This window comes from Amblyomma mixtum, chromosome 4 (genome assembly GCF_055824585.1).
Source record: "Amblyomma mixtum isolate Tamu chromosome 4, ASM5582458v1, whole genome shotgun sequence".
Lineage (NCBI taxonomy): Eukaryota > Metazoa > Arthropoda > Arachnida > Ixodida > Ixodidae > Amblyomma > Amblyomma mixtum.
This window is the reverse complement of record NC_143015.1, coordinates 36,802,862-36,815,134: the sequence shown is the minus strand read 5'-3', so window position 1 is coordinate 36,815,134 and position 12,273 is coordinate 36,802,862. Positions and strand designations below refer to the sequence as shown.

The window sequence follows — 12,273 nt, the reverse complement described above, 5'->3', positions numbered from 1 at the left end:
GTCCGCATGGAGACACCAGCCACGACGGCGACAAGGAGGCGGTGCCCAGCGTAGAGGAGCCACCAGCAAAGACGCCTCAAGCAAGGCGGGCCTCTTTTCGGCCGCGCCCTAACCTTGCGAGCGAGAAGCGCGCCAGCGACAAGGCGCCTTCCGAGCAGGGCCAGGTGCACGCTCAGGATGACGCCGGCGGCGAAGGCGGCGGTGGCGTCTAGCCATGTGCTGGACGCGAGAGGTAAGCACCATGCTTTCGGTCTCTTCTTCTTATGTAAAAATGGCTCCTGCATCTCCGCTGAAAGTCGCCTCCCTAAATGTTAGAGGTCTGGCAGGAAAGAGAAAGCAAGGCCAGCTTTTTCGGCTTTTAACGGAGCACGGCATAGATGTACTGGCCGTGCAGGAGACGAAAGTCGACGGCGAAGAAGAGACCGGGAGAATGGTGCAACGTTTCACGTCCTCGTTTTTTGCTGTCGTTAGCCACGCTGTAGGCACATCGGCTGGTTGTGTTCTCTTTCTAAAGAAGTTGCCGGGGCTAGAAGTGCAAGCTCATTTCTCTTGTTTGTCGGGCCGGTGTGTCTTCCTTGACTTTCGATTGAATAACATCGAGTGGCGGATTATTTGTGTGTACGCGCCAAATGAAGCAGAAGAAAGGGCGCAGTTTTTTTACAGCATCGAAGAACGCCTTCGTTGTGACAGACAGCTGATCGTCCTAGGCGATTTTAACTGTGTTCTTAGTGCGCGAGATAAGACAAGCCCTCGACCGTTTAGAGATGCAAGCACACAAGTGTTATCGCGAATGGTTGAGAACTGGAACATGGAAGATGTAGCAGAGTGTCTTGAGGGAACGCGTGCAGTAAAGCTCACACACTTCCAGGGTTCAAGCCATGCACGGCTGGACCGCATTTATGCATCCGTCGATGTCTTACCTGAATGTAATGGTTACGAAGTTGTGCCAGTATCTTTTTCAGACCACTGTTTAGTTAAATGTTGTTTTGGGATGGTAAAGAGAGGGAATTCTTTTTCATGGGAAATGTGGAAATTCAATAATAAACTCCTGCAGGATGAACTGTATACCCGTATAGTAAAAGATGAAATTGCAAAAATAGGCCCCGGTAAAAATATGCACATCTGGCAACAGTGGGAGCTGTGTAAAGAAACTATAAAAATTAAAGCGATAGAGAGGGCTGCCTGTATACGGTTTCAAGAAAAACAGAAAGAGACAGAGTTAAGGAAGCTGCTCCATAGGCTGCTTCAACAGGAATCTCTAGCGCCGGGGAAATGGACGGCAGATGTAAGGAAAACAAAGCAAAAACTAGAATTGATCGAACAAGAACGGTATCGGGGAGCGTTAGTGAGGGCAAGGGCAGAAGACATAGCTGCAGGGGAGGCGCCATCAAAACGAGCGCTGGGGTTGGAAAAAGCAAACGCTGAAAGGAACCACATCGACAAAATAGAATGGGGCGGTGTATTGTCGGCAGACAACGACCACATAAAAGCAGCTTTCAACGAGCATTACCAAGCGCTCTTCGCATCCCACACGGTAGACACTATCACATTTAAAGATCAGTTTCTGGCGGCGACGCCGCGTCTTGGTGATGACGTAAAAGAGAGATTAGAAGTGGCTATCACTGAAACAGAAGTGGAGCATGCAATCGCCAGTTTAAACCCCGGTAAATCGCCGGGACCAGATGGGCTCAGCGCGCGTTTTTACAAAGATTTCAAGCACGAAATTGCCCCTATCCTGAACGTTATCTTTAACGCTGCCTACACAGTAAATGCACTCCCTCCGTCATATGGGTCATCCCACACGGTGCTTATTCCTAAAACGGATCAAATAGATAAATTACGACTGGTTACAGCTTACAGACCCATAGCACTTACAAACGTTGAATATAAAATTTTTATGAAGGTTTTGGCTCGGAGATTGCAGACGGTGATTAAGGATATAGTTGGGCCACACCAGACGTGTGGGATAAAAGGGAGGTCAATAATGTCCAATATTCACAAGGTGCGAAGTGTTCTTGAGTGTTGTGATGACTCGAATGGTCGGGTGGCCATTCTCCAAGTCGACCTCGAGAAAGCTTTTGACTGCGTCGATCACGAAATTTTGTTTTCTGTTTTGGACCATGCGAATGTAGGATCAGTTATCCGCAAGGGCGTAGCCCTGGCGTACCGAAACTGCACGACGAGATTGATCGTAAATAAGAGTCTGGGGGCCCCCATTAGCGTGCAGCGTTCGGTGCGACAGGGCTGCCCTCTCAGCCCTCTTTTGTTTTGTATATACATTGAGACATTGTGTATTAAAATATTGAACAATGACAACGTTAATGGGTTTAAGTTACAAGCAGCCGAGGTGAAGCTGCTGGCGTACGTGGATGATGTTGCAGTTTGTACGGTGGACCATGAGAGCATAACCGAGGCTGTCAAATGTGTCCGTGAGTTCTCTCAGGTTACCGGAAGCGGGGTGAACTGGGCCAAGTGCCTTGGGTTCTGGCATGGACGGTGGCCATCGAAGCCTGAACACTTTGCAAATGTGACGTGGGCGAAAACCCCAACCAAGTACTTAGGCGTCGAGCTTGATGGTTACCGCCAAAGCGAGCAATATTGGCAAGAACAGACGAAAGCGCTACGGGAGAAAGCGGAGAAGTGGAAAGGTGCCAACTTATCGATTTTCGCCAGAGCTATTGTATGTAACCTTTTTTATATCAGTAAACTTTGGTTTGTTATGCAAGTTTTGCATTGTTCGCGTGTAAACGTACAGAGGCTCCACAGGATTTTCGCCGTCTTTGTTTGGGCTGCAGAATGGGAACGCTGCAGCAGAACAAACTTATTCCGTCGGGTGAAAGACGGTGGCTTGGGACTTGGACACCTCTTTTTGCGGCAAGTGGTCAACCGGTTTTTGTTTTTTCGCGGCGTTTCCGACCCTTTCTTGCGCACTGTCTGCCAAGTTAGGCTGCGGCGCCTACTGCCGGAGTTTGTTGTCTCCACCGAAGAAGTTACGTGTGGTATATTCGGCTATTACAGAGAGGTCGTCGCAAGTGTTAGATTTCTTTCAGTGCGTTTTTCTAATGAATATCTGTGTTGTGTAAAACGGAAAAAGCTGTACCACGATTTATGTGACACTGTTTTGCCACAACCTTTGTTTTGCCACAACCTTATACAGTGGAGGCCCAGGCTCAGACGTCTTAAAGAGAGTAAAGAAAATGCAGGTGCCACCAGGCGCTAAGACCTTTTTCTTTAAATTACACACCGGAACGTTGTCAGTAAAGAAATTTTTCGAGGGAAAGGATTTATTTTTACCTTGGGGTTCGCATTGTTTAATCTGTAAGCAGCCGGAAACAATAGACCATGTTTTTTTACATTGTTGGGAAGGGGTTTATTTTTGGGATGTTTTGCAACGGACTATGAAGAAAGATTTCCCTCTAGATTCGCATGGCATTCGATATTTAAGCATTGATAATGACGACGGGGTTCCATTTGATTTAATTATGCTCCTGGGTCTCCACTGTATATGGCGCTCCAGAATGGCAGGCTATCACTGTGACAGGGAAGCGCGCCCTGCCCGAATTTATTTCCGAGAGTCTATGGATTGGTTTGTCGCCATACAAAAAGCGGTTGCGGAACCTCCCGACTGGCTCTCAAGGGTAGAGCCTTTGTTGTCTTTGCGGGAGTTTTAATGTGACGAAGCCAGCCTGACGCTGGCTGAGTATGTCTTTCAATGTGTTCATTGTCCTGTACTATTGCTTTTGTGATTTGTCTGTTCCTTTTTTTTGTGAAGTGTTGTTTTCCAAAGCCAGGAAATAAAGAAAAAAAAAGGCACTGGCACTTTTACCTGAGCGGTCCACGAAGCCGTAGTGTGTGCATAGCAGAAACACGAATGGCATGGGTTACCACGATTCCTAGAATAGTTCTGGCCTGCTAGCTCGGATTCCACTTCCGGCTTCCGTGGGAGACGGTCGTGTGATGGGAAGCTCTGAGCGCGCTTCGTTATCGGTCATGTCTGGCCGAGGTTTCGGTGAGCGACGCCCACCAGTGGGCTATCGCTTAGTTTTGCCTACGCTGCCTTCGGGAGACGCAATGAAGACAGCGGTTTTCCTTCACTGCGATATTGCCGGGCGGCCTTATCGCATACAGGATTTTCGTGAGCCTTTGGAAACTGCCGGTGTTCTACCTTTCGTGGCTGGCATTGGGGCCTTTCAAATGTCGCATGTGTGGATGTTGAAGCTGAAAACTGCGGAAGCCAAGGAACGACTGCTGAAAGAAGGAGCACTTGAAGTGAAAAAACGCTATTGTGCGGTCATAGACCCCAACAAACGTGAGTTGGCCTTCAGGGTGCACTGGGTGCCCTTCTACGTGTCGAATGTATCTGTGCAGAAGGCTTTTGAAGAATTTGGAGAGGTGACAGACGTCAACCGCGAGCAGTGGAACAGTCCCGGTTTCGAAGACGTCGAATCGACCACCCGTCTGGTGCGTATGGTTCTGAAGGAGGGGCTCTCTATCGATGATTTGCCCCACATGCTCAAGTTCTACGGAGGACAAGTGTTGGTGGTGGTGCCTGGACGTCCACCAATATGCCTACGGTGCAAAAGGACGGGACATATTCGACGCGACTGCCGCACGCCAAGATGCAGTTTGTGTCACGCCTTCGGACACGAACGGGAAGGGTGCGTTCGCACGTATGCGCGTGTGGCCACGGGTACTGCTCCGCCGCAAGACGACGGCAGCGAGCTGCTCATGGACCAGGAGGAACTGGAGAACGCCGGAGCCCCGCCCCCTTCAGGACTCAGCGACGGCCCTGCTTCCCAGCAGCCGGAGCTGCCCGCTGGCGACGAGAAGACACAAGGTGACCCCGCTGCAGAAACGACTGGCAAAAAGGCAGATGCTGCTGCGGCGCCAGAAGAGCCAACGAGGGAGAGCACTTCAGGCGACCACGACTCCGAGGCGCCGATGGATGCGACAGTCGCTTCCATTAAGCGACCTCGTGACTACGAAAAGGCACCGGCTAAGGAACGAGAACTGCGTCGGCTAGAAAGGCATTGGAGAGGGGAGGGAGTCAAGAAAGGCAAGTTAGCCTTGTCGCGGTCCTCGTCGCTAACTCGCGACGAGAGGCCGAAGCAGTGAGCCTTAGTCACTGTTGTTTGTTTGCTGTGTGCACGCTATGGCTTATTTGAAGAAACCGCTAAAAGTTGGCACTCTGAACGTACGAGGGCTTGCCTCGAAGCGTAAGCAAGTGCAGTTGAACCGACTGTTCGGGGAGTTAGATCTAGATATCGCGGCTATTCAAGAAACAAAAGTTGAGGATGAGCAGCAAACAGATAACATGGTGCTTGGTTTTCGTTCGCATTTCAATGTTTGTGTAAGCCATGCGGCTGGTTTGTCGGCGGGATGCTGTCTTTTCCTGAGGAAAAACATAGGCATAGTAGAAGAACAAATAATAACTTGTGGAAGGGGGCGGTTTATCGTGTGTGACTTCACATATGAAACATTCGCGGTGAGGGTTGTTGTCCTGTATGCTCCCACGATACAAAAGGAACGGCGCGGTTTTTTTGAACAGTTAGCCTCGTTCCTTGATTGCAGTCGAGTGCTCATACTATTGGGAGACTTCAATTGCGTTTTGGACCCTAAAGATCGTTCAAATGTAAAGGATGTAAAAGACCCGAGTGTTGATTTCTTGAAGAGTGTCCTCAACGAGTGCAGCTTGGAGGATGTAATAGGTCTGGCGAAGAGTCAGAATCACGTGCATTTTACGCATTTTCAAGGTAGTAGCCACGCACGACTGGACAGAATATATGTGTCGCCGGAGTTTTCACCTTCCTGTGAGCAGTATGAAGTGAAGCAAGTGTCATTTAGTGACCACTGCCTAGTTACGGTAACTTTGGGAGGAAGGAAGCAGCGTAAAGCAAAAATGAACTGGGATATGTGGAAACTAAACTCAAGGCTTATAGAAGACATATTTTTAAGAAAAGTTAAGGAAAGCATTGATATGTTTAATAATAGTAAAAGAGGACGTATTGAATCTTGGGAATGCTTTAAGCAGGAGTTGAAAATGCATGCCATTGAGCGTTCAACCATAAGAAAATATGAGGAAAAAAAAGAAGAAAAGCATTTGCGTGAGCTTTTGGCGAATTTAGGGCACGAAGAGGAAAAAACGCCGGGCATGTTCATGCATGATATAAAAGGCGTCAAAGTTAGGCTAGAAGCTTTAGATGCTCAGAAGTACAGAGGAGCAGCGATAAGAGCACGCACGGAAAAATGGCTTACTGGTGAAATGCCTACAAAACGCGCGCTCACAGATGAAAAGCGATACGCGCGGTCAAACGAGATATCAGTTATCGGATACAAAGGACGAATCCTCAGTGAACAAAGTGAAATTTCGAGTGCATTCGTGGAACAGTACCGTGAGCTGTTTTCACGCAAAGCACCAAGTGAAGAAGGGTTTCGGGAAAACTTTTTGCCACTTATGCCAATATTAGGAAATGAGATAACTGAAGAACTAGAAAGCGAAATAAGTATTAAGGAAATAGAGACAGCAATTGAGGAATTGAATGCCGGAAAGTCGCCGGGACCTGACGGTTTGACTGCTGCCTTTTATAAGAGCTTTAAATATGACATTGCTGCTATGCTACATAAGCTTTTCAAAGAGTGTTTTGAGGTCGGTAGGCTGCCACCTTCGTTTAGCAATGCTCATACGGTCTTAATTCCTAAGACAGATGACCCGGCCAAGCTGGTAAAAGTAACAAGCTATAGACCGATCACGTTAACAAACGTTGATTATAAAATCCTGATGAAAGTGTTAGATAAGCGATTGCAATACGTCATAAAGGATATTGTAGGGCCTCACCAAACGTGTGGCATAAAAACAAGAAGCATATTTAAAATATTCATGTAGCACGCAGCGTGCTCGAGTGCTGCGATGCTTTAAATAAGGAAGTGGCTATGGTTCAAATTGACTTTGAAAAAGCATTTGATCGGGTGTCTCATGAAATACTCTATTGTTTGTTGGAACATATTGGTATTGGTTCGGTTGTTCTCAATGGGGTAAAAATGGCTTATGCATGTTGCTCGACACGACTTATGGTAAACAAAATATTATCTGAAAGAATTGATGTGAGGGCTTCTGTTCGACAAGGATGTCCACTGTCCCCTCTACTTTTTGCAATTTATTTGGAGCCTTTTTGTAGGATGATAACTGCGAGCGAGCACATCCGAGGTTTTAGGTTGGGAGCGTGTGAGGTGCGAATACTGGCATATGCAGATGATGTTGCCCTCTTTTGTGAAGATCGCAAAAGTATTGTAGAAGGGTTACAAGTAACCGAAAGGTTTTGCAGGCAAACTGGTAGCGCTGTTAATCTCGATAAATGTCTCGGAGTCTGGCATGGGCAATGGGACTTGGAACCAGAATTGTTCTGCGGGGTCCGATGGGCTACAACTCCCGGAGTTTATTTGGGAGTCCCGCTGGACAGATATGGGGAAAATACCAATTACTGGAATGAGAAAGCGGAAGAAATGCGGGACCGGACCAAGGGATGGATGGGCCGTAATCTTTCTATTTTCGCGCGCGCAACTGTATGTAACACCTTTCTTGTGGCAAGGATCATGTATTTACTTCAAGTATTATATTGTGCACGAACCAATATCCAAAGGTTTCATCGGGTTTTTGCGGTCTTCATTTGGGCGTCCAATTGGGAACGAATTCGCAGAGATAATCTCTTCCGGAGAGTAAAGGTCGGGGGACTGTCTCTAATGCATCTCTATGTACGGCAGGTTGTTTTAAGGTTTTGTTTCCTGCGTGACCAAAATGACCCCTTCCTGCGAACATTCATACAAACCATGTTATCCAGTGCACTTCCAGAATTCATTGTCTCTTCGTGCAGTGCTCGGCGGTACACAGTGTCTCGCTTCCTGCGAGAGGTTGTCTGGTCATTCAGGTTTTTGCAAGTGCGGTTCTCGCTAGAGTATTTAGCGAATGTAACGCCGAAGCGCTTATACAAGGATCTTATTGAACAGTTGTTTCCAGCGCCACTGTACAGAACCTTATACTGTGAAGGCCCTGGGAAAGACGTTCTCAGGCGAGTTAAAAAGATGACTGTTGCACCTGGCGTCAAAACATTCTTTTTTAAATTACACACAGGAACGCTACCAGTAAAAACATGGCTAGAGGAAAAGGGCCTTTTTGTTCCTTGGGGCTCGAACTGTCTCCTGTGTAGAAAACCGGAGACGGTAGAACACGTGTTCCTCGATTGTTGGGATGCGGTGTTCTACTGGGATGTTTTGCAAAGAACCCTAAAAAAGGACTTGCCATTGACACCGCGCGGAATTCGGTACTTGACCACTGAAAGTGATGTTGCACAGTATGACCAGATTATGTTATTGGGCCTTCACAGCATTTGGAGGAGTAGAATGGCTGTAAGACATTGTGACTTGGATGCACGATCGGTATGTGGTTATTTTGTGGAACATGTGTATAAGTTAAGAGAAGTCTTGAAGCAACAAGATTGCGCGGATGATGTATTGAGTCTGATGGACCAACTTGTGTTAATGAAAGCCCATTAGACACGGTTGTCTGCCAAGGGGCACGACAACTACGATATTTTATTGATGTATTCATTCATGCAATAAAGAAAAAAAAAAGGCCTGCTAGCTCAGTTGGTTAGAGCGTCGTGCTAATAACGCGAAGGTCGTAGGTTCAATCCCTGCGCAGGCCACGTTCTATTTTTTTTTCCTGCTCTCAACGCATTTTAACGTCCATGGTGCAGGCACTGGCACTTTTACCTGAGCGGTCCACGAAGCCGTAGTGTGTGCATAGCAGAAACACGAATGGCATGGGTTACCACGATTCCTAGAATAGTTCTGGCCTGCTAGCTCAGTTGGTTAGAGCGTAGTGCTAATAACGCGAAGGTCGTAGGTTCAATCCCTGCGCAGGCCACGTTGTATTTTTTTTCTCCTGCTCTCAATCGATTTTAACGTCCATGGTGCAGGCACTGGCACTTTTACCTGAGCGGTCCACGAAGCCGTAGTGTGTGCATAGCAGAAACACGAATGGCATTGGTTACCACGATTCCTAGAATAGTTCTGGCCGGCTAGCTCAGTTGGTTAGAGCGTCGTGCTAATAACGCGAAGGTCGTAGGTTCAATCCCTGCGCAGGCCACGTTGTATTTTTTTTCTCCTGCTCTCAACGCATTTTAACGTCCATGGTGCAGTCACTGGCACTTTTACCTGAGCGGTCCACGAAGCCGTAGTGTGTGCATAGCAGAAACACGAATGGCATGGGTTACCACGATTCCTAGAATAGTTCTGGCCTGCTAGCTCAGTTGGTTAGAGCGTCGTGCTAATAACGCGAAGGTCGTAGGTTCAATCCCTGCGCAGGCCACGTTGTATTTATTTTCTCCTGCTCTCAACGCATTTTAACGTCCATGGTGCAGTCACTGGCACTTTTACCTGAGCGGTCCACGAAGCCGTAGTGTGTGCATAGCAGAAACACGAATTGCATGGGTTACCACGATTCCTAGAATAGTTCTGGCCTGCTAGCTCAGTTGGTTAGAGCGTCGTGCTAATAACGCGAAGGTCGTAGGTTCAATCCCTGCGCAGGCCACGTTGTATTTTTTTTCTCCTGCTCTCAACGCATTTTAACGTCCATGGTGCAGGCACTGGCACTTTTACCTGAGCGGTCCACGAAGCCGTAGTGTGCGCATAGCAGAAACGCGAATGGCATGGCTTACCACGATTCCTAGAATAGTTCTGGCCTGCTAGCTCAGTTGGTTAGAGCGTCGTGCTAATAACGCGAAGGTCGTAGGTTCAATCCCTGCGCAGGCCACGTTGTATTTTTTTTCTCCTGCTCTCAACGCATTTTAACGTCCATGGTGCAGGCACTGGCACTTTTACCTGAGCGGTCCACGAAGCCGTAGTGTGCGCATAGCAGAAACACGAATGGCATGGGTTACCACGATTCCTGGAACAGTTCTGGCCTGCTAGCTCAGTCATTCTACTTCCGGCCACCGAGCGTGACGGACGCTTCTAGAATGGGCTCCACTGGAGCAGCGATTGCGGCCCGTGCCGGCCGCGGGAACAGGATTGCTGAAACAGCTGATAACGAGTATCAGGTTCTTTTGCCAACTTTGCCTACCGGACGGCTGGTGTTAAACACTGTTTTTCTTCATGGCGATGTGCGACGGCGGCCTTTCAAAGTCGAAGACTTCCGTGATGCCCTGGTCAAGAACGGAACTCTCCCTGACGTGATAGCGGTGGGGGCGTACCAGGTTAACCACGTATGGGCGGTGACCCTCAGCACTCCCGAGGCAACCAAGCGGCTGATCGCCGTGAAGGAAATGCAAGTGAAAGGGGGCCGGTGCATGATCATCGACCCTGAGGACCAGCACCTCAAACTACGGCTGCATTGGATGCTGCCCGGCGTCGATGACGAGGACATCATAACGGCATTTGCAGCGTTCGGAAAGATCACCGCAGTGACCCGCGAAAGGTGGCGAGTTCAAGGAATGACTGAAAAGGCCTCTACTACAAGGACTGTTTTATTGAAGATGAAGCCAGGCGTAACAGTCGAAGACATTCCTCATCAGCTGAGGGTGGCGGGAGAGCTTGCGCTTGTGGTTGTTCCTGGTAGGCCAATGCAATGTCTGCGCTGTCGCGGCACTGGACACGTTCGGCGGGAATGCAAAATTCCTCGCTGTCAGAAATGTAAGCGATTCGGTCACGGTGAGGCTGATTGCATTCGCACGTACGCATCGGCCACGGGAGCTGCGTTGGAGGACGAAAAGGCGGAGCTGCAAATGCATGCCGCTGAAGCTGAGGAGGCGGCTAAGGGGGCAGGGGGAGCGGAGAAGGTAGCAGCAGCCACCGTCTCCTCACCTGCTTCCGCGGAGGACACCGAGACGCCCAGCGACCAAGGGAAGGAGCCTGAACTTCCAGGCGCCGCGGCGACCGAAACGGCAGGGGACGGCGGATCTGCAGGTGCTTCAAAAACCGAGGTGCCCGAACCTATGTGGAGCGACGAGGGCAGGGATGAAGGCGACCGCCACATGGCGACCGTTAGTGCTCCCGTCAAGCGCCCTCACAATCTGACTCTGAACGAAGGGACCAACGATACTACTACCACTGAAGAGGAGCCTCCAACGAAAGCTGCGCAGGCCCGGAGGCCTGCATTCAAGCCGCGCCCAAACGTTTGATCTGAAAGACGTGTCGCCGCAAGTTCACCTTTGCGGCAAGGCCAGGGCGACCGACCTGAGGACCCTGGCGTCACACAAAGCGTCTAGCGATACGCTGGACGTGAGAGGTAAGCGCCATGCTCTCGGTCTCTACACCTTTTTGTCGAAATGGCTCCACTATGTTGTCTGAAAATAGCCACACTTAATGCAAGGGGGTTGGCGGGGAAAAGAAAACAGAGTCAAGTATATCGACTTATAACAGACTGTGACATTGACCTGTTGGCGATATACAAGAAACTAAAGTAGACGGGGAGGAAGAGACCGGGAGCATGGTGCAGTGTTTCACGTGTAGGTATTATGCAGTAGTGGCTCATGCAGTTGGAACGTCGGCTGGGTGTGTGCTGTTCGTCAAAAAGCTGCCGGGCCTGGTTGTTCAGGCTTATGCAACATGTTCTCATGGACGATTTATTGTGCTTGATTATGCTTGCATGAATGTGGAATGGAGAATAATCTGCCTTTACGCACCTAAGAAAGTTGACGAGAGGGCAGCCTTTTTTGGAAAAGTTGAGGAGTACTTCACTGTCGAAAGGCAAATGATCGTCATGGGTGATTTCAACTGTGTCTTGGCTGCGCGTGACAAAACAAGTGATAGAATATTCAGAGACATAAGTACCGAAAGACTGTCCGAGTTAGTGGAAAAATGGAATATCGAAGATGTGGCAGACTGTTTAGAGGGTGAGCGGGATGTGAAATTCACGCACTTTCAGCGTACGAGTCACGCACGTCTAGACCGTATTTATATGGCGGCAGACCTGCTGCCAAAATGCAACAATTACAAGGTTGAACCTGTGTCCTTCTCGGACCACTGTTTGGTACAGTGTAGGATAGGAACAGCAAAATGGGACAATGCTTTTAATTGGGACTTGTGGAAATTTAGTGACAAGCTGTTAAAGTGTGAACGTTTTTGTGACAATATAAAAGAAGAAATTGGCAAAGTAGAGCCAAATTCAAGACAAAAGTTATGGGAGCAGTGGGAACTATGTAAGCAGCAAATTAAAATATACGCAATTGAAAAGGCTAGCTGCTTGAAAAAAGAGGAAAAAATAAAGGAAAAGGATTT

General features: G+C 48.6%; 5 non-coding genes and 1 pseudogene across 5 annotated transcripts; all 6 read left to right on the top strand.

The window, feature by feature from the left end:
* The first annotated feature begins 8,625 nt into the window (after window positions 1-8,625).
* TRNAI-AAU (transfer RNA isoleucine (anticodon AAU)) lies at window positions 8,626-8,699 on the top strand. Its single transcript has one exon. It is a non-coding gene; the product is annotated as a tRNA-Ile (tRNA).
* Window positions 8,700-9,068: 369 nt separating this feature from the next.
* On the top strand, window positions 9,069-9,142 carry TRNAI-AAU (transfer RNA isoleucine (anticodon AAU)). Its single transcript has one exon. It is a non-coding gene; the product is annotated as a tRNA-Ile (tRNA).
* Window positions 9,143-9,290: 148 nt separating this feature from the next.
* Window positions 9,291-9,364, top strand: TRNAI-AAU (transfer RNA isoleucine (anticodon AAU)). The gene has a single exon. It is a non-coding gene; the product is annotated as a tRNA-Ile (tRNA).
* Window positions 9,365-9,512: 148 nt separating this feature from the next.
* On the top strand, window positions 9,513-9,586 carry TRNAI-AAU (transfer RNA isoleucine (anticodon AAU)). Its single transcript has one exon. It is a non-coding gene; the product is annotated as a tRNA-Ile (tRNA).
* A 148-nt stretch (window positions 9,587-9,734) lies between these two features.
* On the top strand, window positions 9,735-9,808 carry TRNAI-AAU (transfer RNA isoleucine (anticodon AAU)). The gene has a single exon. It is a non-coding gene; the product is annotated as a tRNA-Ile (tRNA).
* Window positions 9,809-10,343: 535 nt separating this feature from the next.
* On the top strand, window positions 10,344-11,261 carry LOC149346224 (uncharacterized; annotated as a pseudogene).
* Window positions 11,262-12,273: the final 1,012 nt, after the last annotated feature.